Here is a 12,795-nt window from a genome sequence, read left to right as displayed (position 1 = left end):
GAAAAGGCAAACTTACGTTTCTAGCATTTGTAGACTTAGAGAAAGCTTTTGACAATGTTAACTGGAATACTCTCTTTCAAATTCTGAAAGTGGCAGGGGTAAAATACAGGGAGCGAAAGGCTATTTACAATTTGTACAGAAACCAGATGGCAGTTATAAGAGTCGAGGGGCATGAAAGGGAAGCAGTGGTTGGGAAAGGAGTGAGACAGGGTTGTAGCCTCTCCCCAATGTTATTCAATCTGTATATTGAGCAAGCAGTAAAGGAAACAAAAGAAAAATTCGGAGTAGGTATTAAAAATCATGGAGAAGAAGTAAAAACTTTGAGGTTCGCCGATGACATTGTAATTCTGTCAGAGACAGCAAAGGACCTGGAAGAGCAGTTGAACGGAATGGACAGTGTCTTGAAAGGAGGGTATAAGATGAACATCAACAAAAGCAAAACGAGGATAATGGAATGTAGTCAAATTAAATCGGGTGATGCTGAGGGAATTAAATTAGGAAATGAGACACTTAAAGTAATAAAGGAGTTTTGCTATTTAGGGAGTAAAATAACTGATGATGGTCGAAGTAGAGAGGATATAAAATGTAGACTGGCAATGGCAAGGAAATCGTTTCTGAAGAAGAGAGATTTGTTAACATCGAGTATAGATTTAAATGTCAGGAAGTCGTTTCTGAAAGTATTTGTATGGAGTGTAGCCATGTATGGAAGTGAAACATGGACGATAACTAGTTTGGACAAGAAGAGAATAGAAGCTATCGAAATGTGGTGCTACAGAAGAATGCTGAAGATAAGGTGGGTAGATCACGTAACTAATGAGGAGGTATTGAATAGGATTGGGGAGAAGAGAAGTTTGTGGCACAACTTGCCTAGAAGAAGGGATCGGTTGGTAGGACATGTTTTGAGGCATCAAGGAATCACAAATTTAGCATTGGAGGGCAGCGTGGAGGGTAAAAATCGTAGAGGGAGACCAAGAGATGAATACACTAAGCAGATTCAGAAGGGTGTAGGTTGCAGTAGGTACTGGGAGATGAAGAAGCTTGCACAGGATAGAGTAGCATGGAGAGCTGCATCAAACCAGTCTCAGACTGAAGACCACAACAACAACAACAATGCGTCATGGAAGTCGCAGAGCTACTTGTGCCGTTGATATCGAAGTGAACGTCGACTACAATGGTGCATCAAAGCCAAAAGGCAAACTGCGGTATAGCAGCGTATCCTGCAGGTAAACCATGGGCAGGCAGACAGGTGTCATAAATATCATCTTCCGAGTTACTTTAAATTGACACTTCCGTCTGCAGTTGCAATTGAGCTTGGGGATCAGGCAGGCGTGTTGTGTCTGCATCTGTGTTAATTACGGCGGAATGACGGAAAGAACTAGAATTTGCTCGGCAATATAGAACTTGCACTGGTGCTGAGCTGCGACTGGTAGAATATTCGCACTATCAAAATCTACAATCATTGCTTCAAAAATCTTTTGCAGGGGGAAGAGGGTGGTGTTCATAGCATTTTCTACCGTCACGGATTTATGTGGAGGGCATTCTTGACGGAATGGTTTTTAAAAAATGTTTGTTCATTGAACCACTCTGCGTACACTTGATGTTAGTCTTTAGCGGGAAGTCCTGTATCCTTCAGCAAGATATAACACCATGTCAGAGGCTTGACTGTACCAGTAAATGGCGAGAAGAGCACGGCCGACACTTCTTAGTATTCCCTGTAGGCGTTCACAGGCCAAGCGGATTCAACACCCTGAGCACCAAAGCACAAATACCAAGCTGTTAGTGCGTGCTCATTTCTCGGAATCAGTACTGAAGTACGGCCTGTACAGCTGTTTCCATGTAATAAATCAGTTATTTCTGGAAGACGTCGAGATACTTTTGATGGAGTTGACATCGTTCGCCGAAGAATGTTCAAAGTCTCAACAGCTTCCAAAATAGATGACGTTAAAAGACTTACCATGTTACAAAATCCTAATATTTCGCGTTCAAACTCCAGTAATACGAGGGATATGCCGAAAGTTTTTAGCAGCCCGTAAACCGTAAGGCGGAGGACAATGGGGTTGTTTTCATTCGAAAGAGCGATGTTTTTCGACCTCGGGACGTGCGCGCGCAGCCCCTGGCTAGCGGTGATCCCCCCACAGCGCGGTAAGAAAGCACAGGCAGCGCTGCAGAGACGGTGCAGGATGGAGCTGTCGCGCCGCGACTTTCGCGCCATGATTTTTTACGATTATGAAAAGGGTTTAAGTGCCGAAGAATACCATTCTTCTTTGCTGTGTGTTTTTGGTGAAGCTTCCCCTTCTAGGGCCACAGTTGGAAATTGGGTTACGCGAGTTTTCGAGGGGTCGGCAGTCAATTGAAGATGAACCTCGTCCCGGTCGGCCAGCAACAGCCGTGACTCCTGAAAACATTGATGCTGTGAGGAAAATGATCAAAGAAGATCCACATCTTACATTTTGCGACATTGAAGGGACCCTAAATATTGGATCAACAGCAGCACAGACCATCGTTCATAGTCACTTAGGCCTTACAAAGAGACGTGCCCATTGGGTGCCACATTCCCTGACAGAAAGCCAAAAGGAGGCGAGAGTGGACTGGTGTCGTTTCATGCTCGAAAAATTCAATGGAAGGAAATCCCAAGACACCTACAATATCGTCTGTGTGGTGCTTCCCAGGGGAGGAACCACTCACAAAAGTTCGACAAAGTCGGAGCTCTGGAAAAAAGATGGTGGCAACTTTTTTCACAAAGATTGGGCATCTCACCTCTGTGACCTTGGACACACGTCGTACAGACAATGCTGAATGGTACGTGAACGATTGTCTTCCAAAAGTCATTGCCACATGGAAGTCACAGCATAAGTTCAAGAGTGGGCACCTTCTGCTGCATCACGACAATGCATCTGCACACAGGGCTGCCAGAACGATGGACTTTCTGGGGAAGGAAAAAGTGCGAGTGTTACCCCATCCACCCTATTCACCTGACCTGGCCACCTGTGACTTCTTTCTGTTCCCTAAGACTAAGGAAAAAAATTCGAGGGCAACGGTTTTCATCAGATGAAGATGCCATTGCAGTGTACGAGAGTGCACTAAGTGACATCCTAAAAGAAGCTTGGACTGACACATTTTCTAAGTGGTTTCAGAGAATGGAAAAATGTATACATGCTAATGGAGAGTATTTTGAAAAGTTGTAAACTTTTTTTGCAAATGATTTTTTTTTCACATATTCTGCTAAAAACTTTCGGCATAGCCCTCGTATATGCCATGTAAGCGTAATCATATTTGGAAACGTTCCATAACACACACTTGTGTCCAACTGTTGGAAATGAGGCATGTGAAAGGAATAAAAATGGAATCATATTGTTGAATTTAGAATCCGTTGTTGTCATTTTTTATCTCCAAGTTTACTAAATAAATATAGATTTTATTATTCCGTGTTAGACAGAAATTCCATCGTTGTTTGGGAACATGAAGTCCGTGAATGGCTGCAGGTGGTCTCTAGATAGCCAAACATGACCATTTCCAGTCAATGATCGATTCATTTGGACAAGAGGCCTTTGTCCATTCCATGTAAACACAGCCCACACCATTATGGAGCCACCACCAACTTGGACAGAGCCTTGTTGACAACTTTGGTACATGACTTCGTGGGGGTTGCACCACTCTTGCACCCTACCATCAGCTCTTACCAACTGAAATCGGGACTCATCTGATCAGGCCACGTTTTTCAGTCGTGCAGTGTCCAAACTCTGTGGTCACGAGCCCAGGAGAGGGGCTGCAGGCGTTGTCGTGCTGGTACCAAAGGCTCTCGCGTCGGTCGTCTGCTGCCATAGCCCATAAACACCGAATTTCGCCGCATGCTCTAAAGGATACGTTCTTCGTACGTCCCATGTAGATTTGTGCGGTTCTTTCTTGACTGTTAGTACCGACAACTCTACGCGATGCTGCTGCTGCTCTCCGTCGTTAAGTGAAGGCCGTCGGCCACTGCGTTCACCAGGTTGAGAGGTAATGCCTTAAATTCTTGGCACGCTCCCTGACGACTTCCATTATGGAATGTCCCATGCGTCTTGCTCCATCTACCATTCCGCGTTCAGAGTCTATTAGTTCCTGTCAACGGCCATACCAATGTCGGAAACCATTTCACATGAATCAACTCAGTGCAAGTGCTTCGCCAGTGCACGCGGTACTACCACCATCTGTAAGAGTATACAAGGAGGTGCATATTGCTGACCCATGACTTTTGTCATGTCAATGTATAATGGCTGGGTACCTCTTGGAGGTTTTGAACTGTGTATAATGAGGGTATTTTTTCAATGTTCAATGTAGTACTTTCTGTATTCACTAGAAACCATTTATCAGTATAATACATGAAAAATATACTGTATGGAAAAACAATTTTATGAAAACACTGTTGTTTCTGTTGTGGTCTTCAGTCTAGAGACTGGTTTAATGCAGCTCTCCATGCTACTCTATCCTGTGCAAGCTCTTCATCTCCGAGTACGTACAGCAACCTACATCCTTCATCTCTTGGTCTCCCTCTACGATTTTTACCCTCCACGCTGCCCTCCAATACTAACTTGGTGATCCCTTGATGCCTCAGAACATGTCCTAGCAACCTATCTCTTCTTCTAGTCAAGTTGTGCCACAAATTCCCCTTCTCTCAAATTCTATTCAGTACCTCCTCATCAGTTATGTTATCTACCCATCTAATCTTCAGCATTTTCTGTAGCACCACATTTCGAAAGCTTCGATTCTCTTCTTGCCTAAACTACTTATCATCCATATTTTACATCCATACATGGCTACACTCCAAACAAATACTTTCAGAAAAGACTCGCTGACACTTAAATCTATATTCGATGTCAATAAATTTCTTTTCTTCAGAAACGCTTTTCTTGCCATGGCCAGTCTACGTTTCATATCCTCTCTACTTCGACCATCATGAGTTATTTTGCTCTCTAAGTAGCAAAACTCATCGACTTCTTTAAGAGTCTCATTTCCTAATCTAAATCCCTCAGCATCACCTGATTTAATTCGACCACATTCCATTATCCTCGTTTTGCTTTTGTTGATGTTCTTCTTATATCCGTCTTTGAAGACACTATAATACATGAATAAGACTGACTCACAAAGACGTAACAATTGTCATGCATAATCCCTGAAAGTTAAGATGATGACGATGATGATGAAAATATCCAAAACTGTACTTGATTTACAGAATGAATTTTGCTTCCTGCAGCGGACACGGCGCTGATGTGAAACTTTTTGTGCTTGATTTGTTTTAGCCGCAATGTTCATAAGATCTGCAGAGAAAAGCAAATCAGTATCTTCTAAAGTTCATCAATATACACGAGAAGAAGTTTGAGTCCTACGATGCAACCATGTTGAGCACTACACGCTAATTGGAGACTCATAGCTTAGTGCGAGCTTATTTCCTACTGACACTCTGTTTCCGATAAGATACCGGTTCGCAGAATTTTTGTGACGCCATAACATTCTAATGTACTTAATTTTTCTCCCCTCTGTATGCTGCACTGTTGTAGAAAACTGTCATGCCCAGAGCCGTGAGAGCGTTACGCTTGCTAATTTGTACTGACTAAGCGCGAAATCAGGAAGACAGACTTCAAGGACAGATCGAGGAGATACATTCATTGCGGAAATTCATGGTTGGCGAGCGGAGGAGAAATCGCTAAGCGCGAGGAAACTGCAGGCTTCTTAGTATCAAGGGAAGCTGATTTACGATGCCATTTACGCGATCTCGTACACTGCCTCTAATTGGAGCCGGTATAAAGGTTATTAATTTGCCACCATTATCGAGTATGTCTCCTTTATTCGAACGCCTACTGCTGCTCAGCAAAGCTACGATACGGCGACTGGAAAACCGCAGATTACACTCTGCCACTAACAGTTGCGCTAAATCAGGGAAGTTGTAACTGTAATATCTCGTACAGCAATGATTTCTGCTTACTGTTACCTTCGTCTCTTAGCGAGTAGACGTATATACGACGCTGTGGGTACGCGAAGTTCCGCATATTCTTGACGGACGAAAACCGTTGGCCGCCGACCTGTCCTGCGCCTCCAATTAGGCAGCACGACACGTTCAGTTTTTATTACTTTTCCTTTCGTAGAATCACGTGAACCTATATTTTGTTGGAATACGTTACGCGTAGAGAGAAGATTTGCAAGAGTTTTTGTGGAATGTCAACTTTTGTTTAAAAAAAATCACGAAGGTTGATCAATTTCAGTTAAAAGATTTTGTATTTTTGACAGTCATTGTGAGCATTGTCAACAAAATTTAAATCTTCTCATTGAAATCGTCGGGGCTTTCATGGCCAAATAGTAATAGAGCGTCAGACGGCATACGTTTCATGGTACTCTATTAACGTGCATTTAAACAAGCTTTTGACGTTTCACCAACAAGAGTAGCAGCATCCCCTAATTATAGCCAGAACCAAGCTAAATCTTTCTCCTACAATGAGCACAATGAATTCATAGTTATATTTAGCGTTAAACGGGCCCCGTCTGCGTTACGCAAGAGAGAGTTCGGCGAAGACGTAGCAGTGTGAAGAAATGATTCATGTATCCCAGTTGGTCTTTCCCATCTCAACAAAGATAAGAATAGTTTCAGACGTCAGCCAGGTTGGCCGAGCGGTTAAGGCGCCAGACTTAAGTTCTGGTTCCCGAGAGGGAGCGTGGGTTCGAACCCCACACCTGGCAAAATTTTAATAATACAGTGGACAAAAGATTCTAAGAAGAATTGCGTAATAGAAACGAAATTATGCATGGAACGGTAGTAGATGTCAAAAGACTTCAAGACTAAGGATCAACTGAAACCGTTACAGCGAGCAGGGCAATGTGGTAACAAACCATAAAGGCTAAGCTGAATCTACAAATCAAAAATTTCAACCACCGACATGGCGTTCTTGGGAAATGATCTAGTTAGGTTATTGTCATAGATTGCATAACTTACATTCCTAATATCTTGAGTGTTATATGAATTTTGATGAATTATAAAACTCTTACCAGAGGCTGCATACCACTATTGGAAGAACTCTGATTGGGAAAGAAGAAGAGAGACTCAAATGAAAGTTTACGAGATAATGGTAGTTTCTACATTGTTTTAAATGTTAGACTGATGGACCCAAAGAAGAAAGATGTTAAGGAAACACAAAAATCTGCAATGAGATCTCTCAAGTCAGAGAAAGTTTTGCATTAAAACGAAAAAAATCAAAAATTATTCCATAAGAACTAGGTATGTTACTGAAACAGAAAGTAACAATACGAAACGAGGTTTAGTGGAAAGAAAAACTTCTGTGATTGTCGGCGACAAGGATTCCAAAGCAACTCCACGTTACATTTCCTCAGGAAGTAGTTTTGTACAAGGACTAGATGGTGAAACCCATCCTAAACTTGGTAAGTAATAATAATGATTATGGTAATGATAATAAACAACAGCAGACATTCGAAAAAGAAAATTAAAATTTTATAGGTGTATCCATAGACTGCCAACAAAACTTTTCCACAGACTTTGATAATGTATGGAACGACCGAAAAATAAGCACTGAGTTCAGCAAGTCTAAAAAGATCTTCAAAGAGCTCAGGTAAATTCCTTGAAAGTGTCTGGTGTCTATCGTATTCCTTGCAGTTGTGGCATGTCATATATTGGTCAGACAATTAGGACTGTGGAAGACCGGTGTACTGAACATAAGCGTCACACACGCTTACAACAGCCGAACAAATCCGCTGTTGCAGATCATTGCCTTGACACCGGTCATCCTATGGAATACAACAACACGGAGATTCTGGCTTGCACGTCCAGCTATTGGGATAGTGTCATTAAGGAAGTTATTGAAATCAAACTGTAAAGCATTCTTATAAACAGAGATGGTGGATTTTGTCTAAATGCTGCTTGGAATCCGGCTCTGTCTCTCATCAAACAACAGAGGGACAGAATTAGGGCTAGCTCACCTGTTGATTAATAGTCACCATCGATATTTCTGATGTTGGTTATCTTTGTTTGTGTGCTGACTTTACTGTTACTTGTTCTGTGTGTGGTATCTTCCTTGTTTCTCCTCTGTGAACTGAGGTATTAAATTCCCTTGCACTGCTTCCTCCTTGCTGCCAGCCCGCCCCGATGGGGAATTGAAATACAATAAAGGAAAAAAAAAAAAAACTTCCTCCTTGCAGTTGTGCCTTGAAAATGACAGGATGTGCTCCTGCCGAAATATCGGCGGTGGTCGACGACGTCACCCGGCAGCAAACCCGTAAATTATTTGAACATTCGATTCGCCGGAAAAAGTTAAGGTCTCACATTGCTCCTGTTTTGTTAAACACCTCCCACAGATTCGATGTGTGTCCAAAGTCCGCCCCCGTTAGCTGCGTGGTCAGCGCGACAGACTGTCAATCCTAAGGGCCCTGGTTCGATTCCCGGCTGGGTCGGAGATTTTCTCCGCTCAGGGACTGGGTGTTGTGTTGTCCTAATCATCATCATTTCATCCCCATCGACGCGTAAGTCGCCGAAGGTTAAATAATTCGCTAAAATAGTAATGTCCTTTCCTTTTGTGATGGATTGTTTAATATGTTAAGATAGTTTCTAACGAGTGTTCCTCCTTTGGATGCCACTTTACTCATCAAACAACAGCTGACAACTGATACACTCGTTAATATTTCTGTCAAATTGATTTCATGTCTAGTGCATGCCCCACTAAGGTCACGTTTCCAACAGCCAACGTAAAATGCCTCCTCCTCGTTTTCCAACACAAGATTTAATAAGAAGATAGTAATAACTCAACATTATTTTAAAATGAATAGAACACATCCACAACTCAAAATATCTACAAAATAATAACAATAATAATAATACCATAACTAGTAATAAGTAAAATTTCCATAAAATAACCTTTTTTTACTAATTATTTTTACTATTTATTCTCTGTGAATAACTAGATCGTACAATCAATGATTATTCAAAATTCATTCTGCCACACGTACAAATGTAGTGAACAAAGACTCAGAAAAGTTAAACTGCAACAATAAACAGTGCAAGAAACAAATAACGAACTCTGACTGACAGACTCTCGAAAAATATTTAAAAAAAAAGCACCAAACGAAATAATTACCTGGACAATACAGTAACAGGAAAATAAAAGCAAAGAATGGATTGTCTCGTCTTTACAAGTAAAATGCAAACTGTATTTGTAAAACGAAAATTGTTATTTTGTAAATAAAAGTCTATATACGTTCAACAAAAAAAAAGTGGCGTCAAATCGAAAGACTTGCACCAGGTGAGCGGTCTCCCCGACGGGAGGCCCTCGTCACACGATAACAACATGTGTGTCCAAACTACTGTAAAAAATACACTGTGCACAGAAACCTTACCACTTTTTCGGATCCTTGTAATTGTCTCCCATGTGAAAAAAAAGACACAACTCAGAAGTTCATGTGAGGCGGGTTAATGATGTCACATTGGCACCAGATTTCACAACTATGCCCAAGGCCATCGTGGGCGTTTCTCACAATGGCAAGATCATCACACCTCCTCTTATTGACATTTCACCCTTTCGTTTGACACCTTTGCGATGGAGGTCAGAATCGCGACACACAGTGTTGGAATCATACGGTTTTCTTGTGAGTGGCGGAGGAAAGCTTTTCATACACACCGCCTCTCAGGATCGACACGAAAAACCCTCAGGAGGTGGCACAAAAAGCGTCAGTGAAACCACGAATTAGCTTCGGGCGTTGATTCCCATACTTTTTGTAGTTGAAAACGACAGTTTGCAGTGCAGTGAGGAACAGGATGACGTTCTTGACAACGTTCGATTGCCCCCCCCCCTCCCCCCTCCCCTCACACACACACGATTCAACCCTACTCTAAGAACTTGGTAGGGCTACAACTTCATTGAACGTGATCTGACGCCTATGGAGTGTAATACGACCCCAATTTTTGCGCTGGTATACATGGTAGAATCACTAGGGAACGTTCGGAATCATTTGACAAAAATTGATCATCATCCAAGCAGCATATGATGTTCATGATTTTTCAAATGGTTGAAATGGCTCTGAGCACTATGGGACTTAACAACTGAGGTCATCAGTCCCCTAGAACTTACAACTACTTAAACCTAACTAAGATAAGGACATCACACACATCCATGCTCGAGGTAGGATTCGAACCTGCGACCGTAGCGGTCGCGCGGTTCCAGACTGAAGCGCCTAGAACCGCTCGGTCACAACGGCCGGCCTATGATTTTTCAACCCTCCTGATTCGCGCCCTCCTGTGGTGTGAAAACAGAGAAGTACAACAATGGGATATGCACGAATAAAAGGCAAGGGGTCGTTCTAAGACCCCCCAGTTAAGCAACCCAACCTTAGGGGTGTCAAATGGGTTGCCCAACTGAGAATTCCTAGAGGGACTCCTTCCCGCTTTGTTCACGCACACGTCAGTGGTGCACCCCCCTTCCATGATCACGCCACAGGAGAGCTGAAAACTATAAACACACTAAGCTGCTTTGGATGACCTTCAGATTTCGTCGAATGGTTTTGAACGGCCCGTAGTGATTCCACCTTGTGTACCAGCGCAAAATTGCGGTCGCACTAAATTCAAAAGGCGTCATATCACATGCAATGGGGGCTGCGACCCAACAGTGTCCTTAGTGTCGGGTCGAATCGTCCTCCGGGGGCTGGGGGGAGGCGTTTTCAGTTGTCGAACGTTGTCAAAGACTTCGTTCTGTCGTTCATCGCACTGGGATCTTTCGTTTTCGACCGCGAAGTGTGTGGGAATGAAGGTCCCTTGGGAGAGCGTGTTTCCATTGCTGTCCTTTATGACGCCTCATGAAGCTTTTCCGTGTCCATTCTGTCTGAAACGTTTTCCTCGGACACACATAAGAAAACAGCGTGATTTGATTTCAACGCCGTGTGTCGCAGTTCTGACACCCATCGCAGAGGCGTCAAAAGAAGGTGTGAAATGTGGGTAGGGGTGGGGGTGTGACAACCTTCATCACGTGACATGGCTTTGGGCATAATTGTGGTGAAATTTGTTGCCAATGTGACATCATTAACCCACCTTACACCTCACATGAGCTTCTGAGCTATGACCCTTTTTTTTCGCATTTGTGGACACCATGGTGTCTTGAGTCGTCGCCGAGCTCGAGGATGACGTCACAGAGCGCCCCGCTTTTGCACCATTACAGCGGAAGGTTGCAGACAGCTATGATATAAATTTCAAACTTATGCGTCGTAATGGGAAACACTTACGGGGTTTCGAAAAACTGTGTATGACTGTAATGCTTCTGAGATCTCTTGTGTCCGCTTTAAGCAGGAGAAACATGAGACATTTGTTTGCTTCACATGCCTACCGGTCAAACAACAGAGGAACTTCGCTAAATCTCCTCAGAACGGTAATTGCGTACAGTGAAACACAAGCTGATTGTTTGCATCATGTCAGCTGCCGAAAGTCAGTAGCTCTTCTTAAGCTCCTAAACGAAGAGCGATGTACAACGTGATTTTCTGTTGCGTAGATAGTCATCTTTGAGGCTTTAAACCGTATCCTCTGTGATTTAAGACTGAATTTCCATATATTTCACATTAAGCTTTGCCGCAGCGTACGCTCTTCCGTTCTCGCAAATCCTCAGTAGCTGGTGTCACAGGTTTTTACCCGCGCTGGCCATAGCAGCTAAAATACCAACGGATTTATAAGGCAAACTTGGTAACATTAGGTACTATCTCTGAGGCTTTAAACAAAACCCAAAAACGCCTGCAAGTATTCTGAAGAGCGCTACATTTATTTCCAAATAATATACAGTAAACATCAAAGATGCGTCAAAGACGTCTGTCAAGGGAAGCTCCCATAACAAAATCATATACTCACTCCCAGGGTAATGTTTCGCGCATACGGAAAATGCTAATTCGGATTCCACCTGTAACTAAAGGTTTCCCGCGTTAACTGAATGTGTAAGCCAGTTCTCAGAACGGATAGCGCGAAGGGCACACCATGCTTGCGTAAACTCCGCGCTGTTCTTCGGACTAACGACTGATTTACGTAATGTTTTTTATTCAGTATCTGCATTAAAGAAAAAACGACAAAAACGAAAAAAAATCTGGAAACTAAAAGGTCGCATCTCTACAGAAACAATATTTTGGAAATGATATACTATAAAGAAAATTACCACTGAGAAACCCAAAAATTAACATTCTGAAGAACTACAGCAGAAGGTAAATATTGTAATTCCCTACGTGCTCGGTCAGCTGACAGCAATGTTTATATGGTACATGCCATATCAGTGTTAGTTTACGGTAGGGGGTGAGTCTGAAGTATTTTCGTCCCTTAGTTAACTGTGAAAGGTGCTCCATAGTCGAATTCTACAATACAACTTGTGGACAGGTACTTCAGAGAACAGTTGGATAACAGTTTAATATTACAGCGGGAAGCAGATTCTGAGGTACCATGGAGGCTGTTCTATTCTTTATTTCACGAAAGAAAGTAATCTGGTATTGACTGTTCATATAAATTAGCATTGAGAAAATCTGAAATTATTGGCTCTGAGCACTATGGGACTTAACATCTGAGGTCATCAGTCCCCTAAACCTAACTAACCTAAAGACATCAAACACATCCATGCCCGAGGCAGGATTCGAACCTGTGACCGTAGCAGTCGCGCGGTTCCGGACTGAAGCGCCGAGAACGGCTCTGAAATTATTAATTAATGATATCATATGAACTCTACCGACTCTAATTTCTATATCTGATGCTTTATTGAGGACTGTGAGCCATGTTTACATCAGATACTTGTAGCAAAATATGTTTCT

The 12,795-nt window shown here is 42.6% G+C and overlaps 1 protein-coding gene and 1 non-coding gene across 2 annotated transcripts in view; one reads left to right on the top strand and one right to left on the bottom strand.

Moving 5' to 3' along the window:
* Positions 1-12,795, bottom strand: part of LOC126245881 (uncharacterized) — a 695,521-nt gene that overhangs the window by 193,297 nt on the left and 489,429 nt on the right. The window lies entirely within an intron of this gene.
* On the top strand, positions 6,626-6,708 carry Trnal-uaa (transfer RNA leucine (anticodon UAA)). Its single transcript has one exon. It is a non-coding gene; the product is annotated as a tRNA-Leu (tRNA).

Source organism: Schistocerca nitens, chromosome 1 (genome assembly GCF_023898315.1).
Source record: "Schistocerca nitens isolate TAMUIC-IGC-003100 chromosome 1, iqSchNite1.1, whole genome shotgun sequence".
Classification (NCBI taxonomy): domain Eukaryota; kingdom Metazoa; phylum Arthropoda; class Insecta; order Orthoptera; family Acrididae; genus Schistocerca; species Schistocerca nitens.
This window is presented reverse-complemented; position numbering and strand designations above follow the sequence as displayed.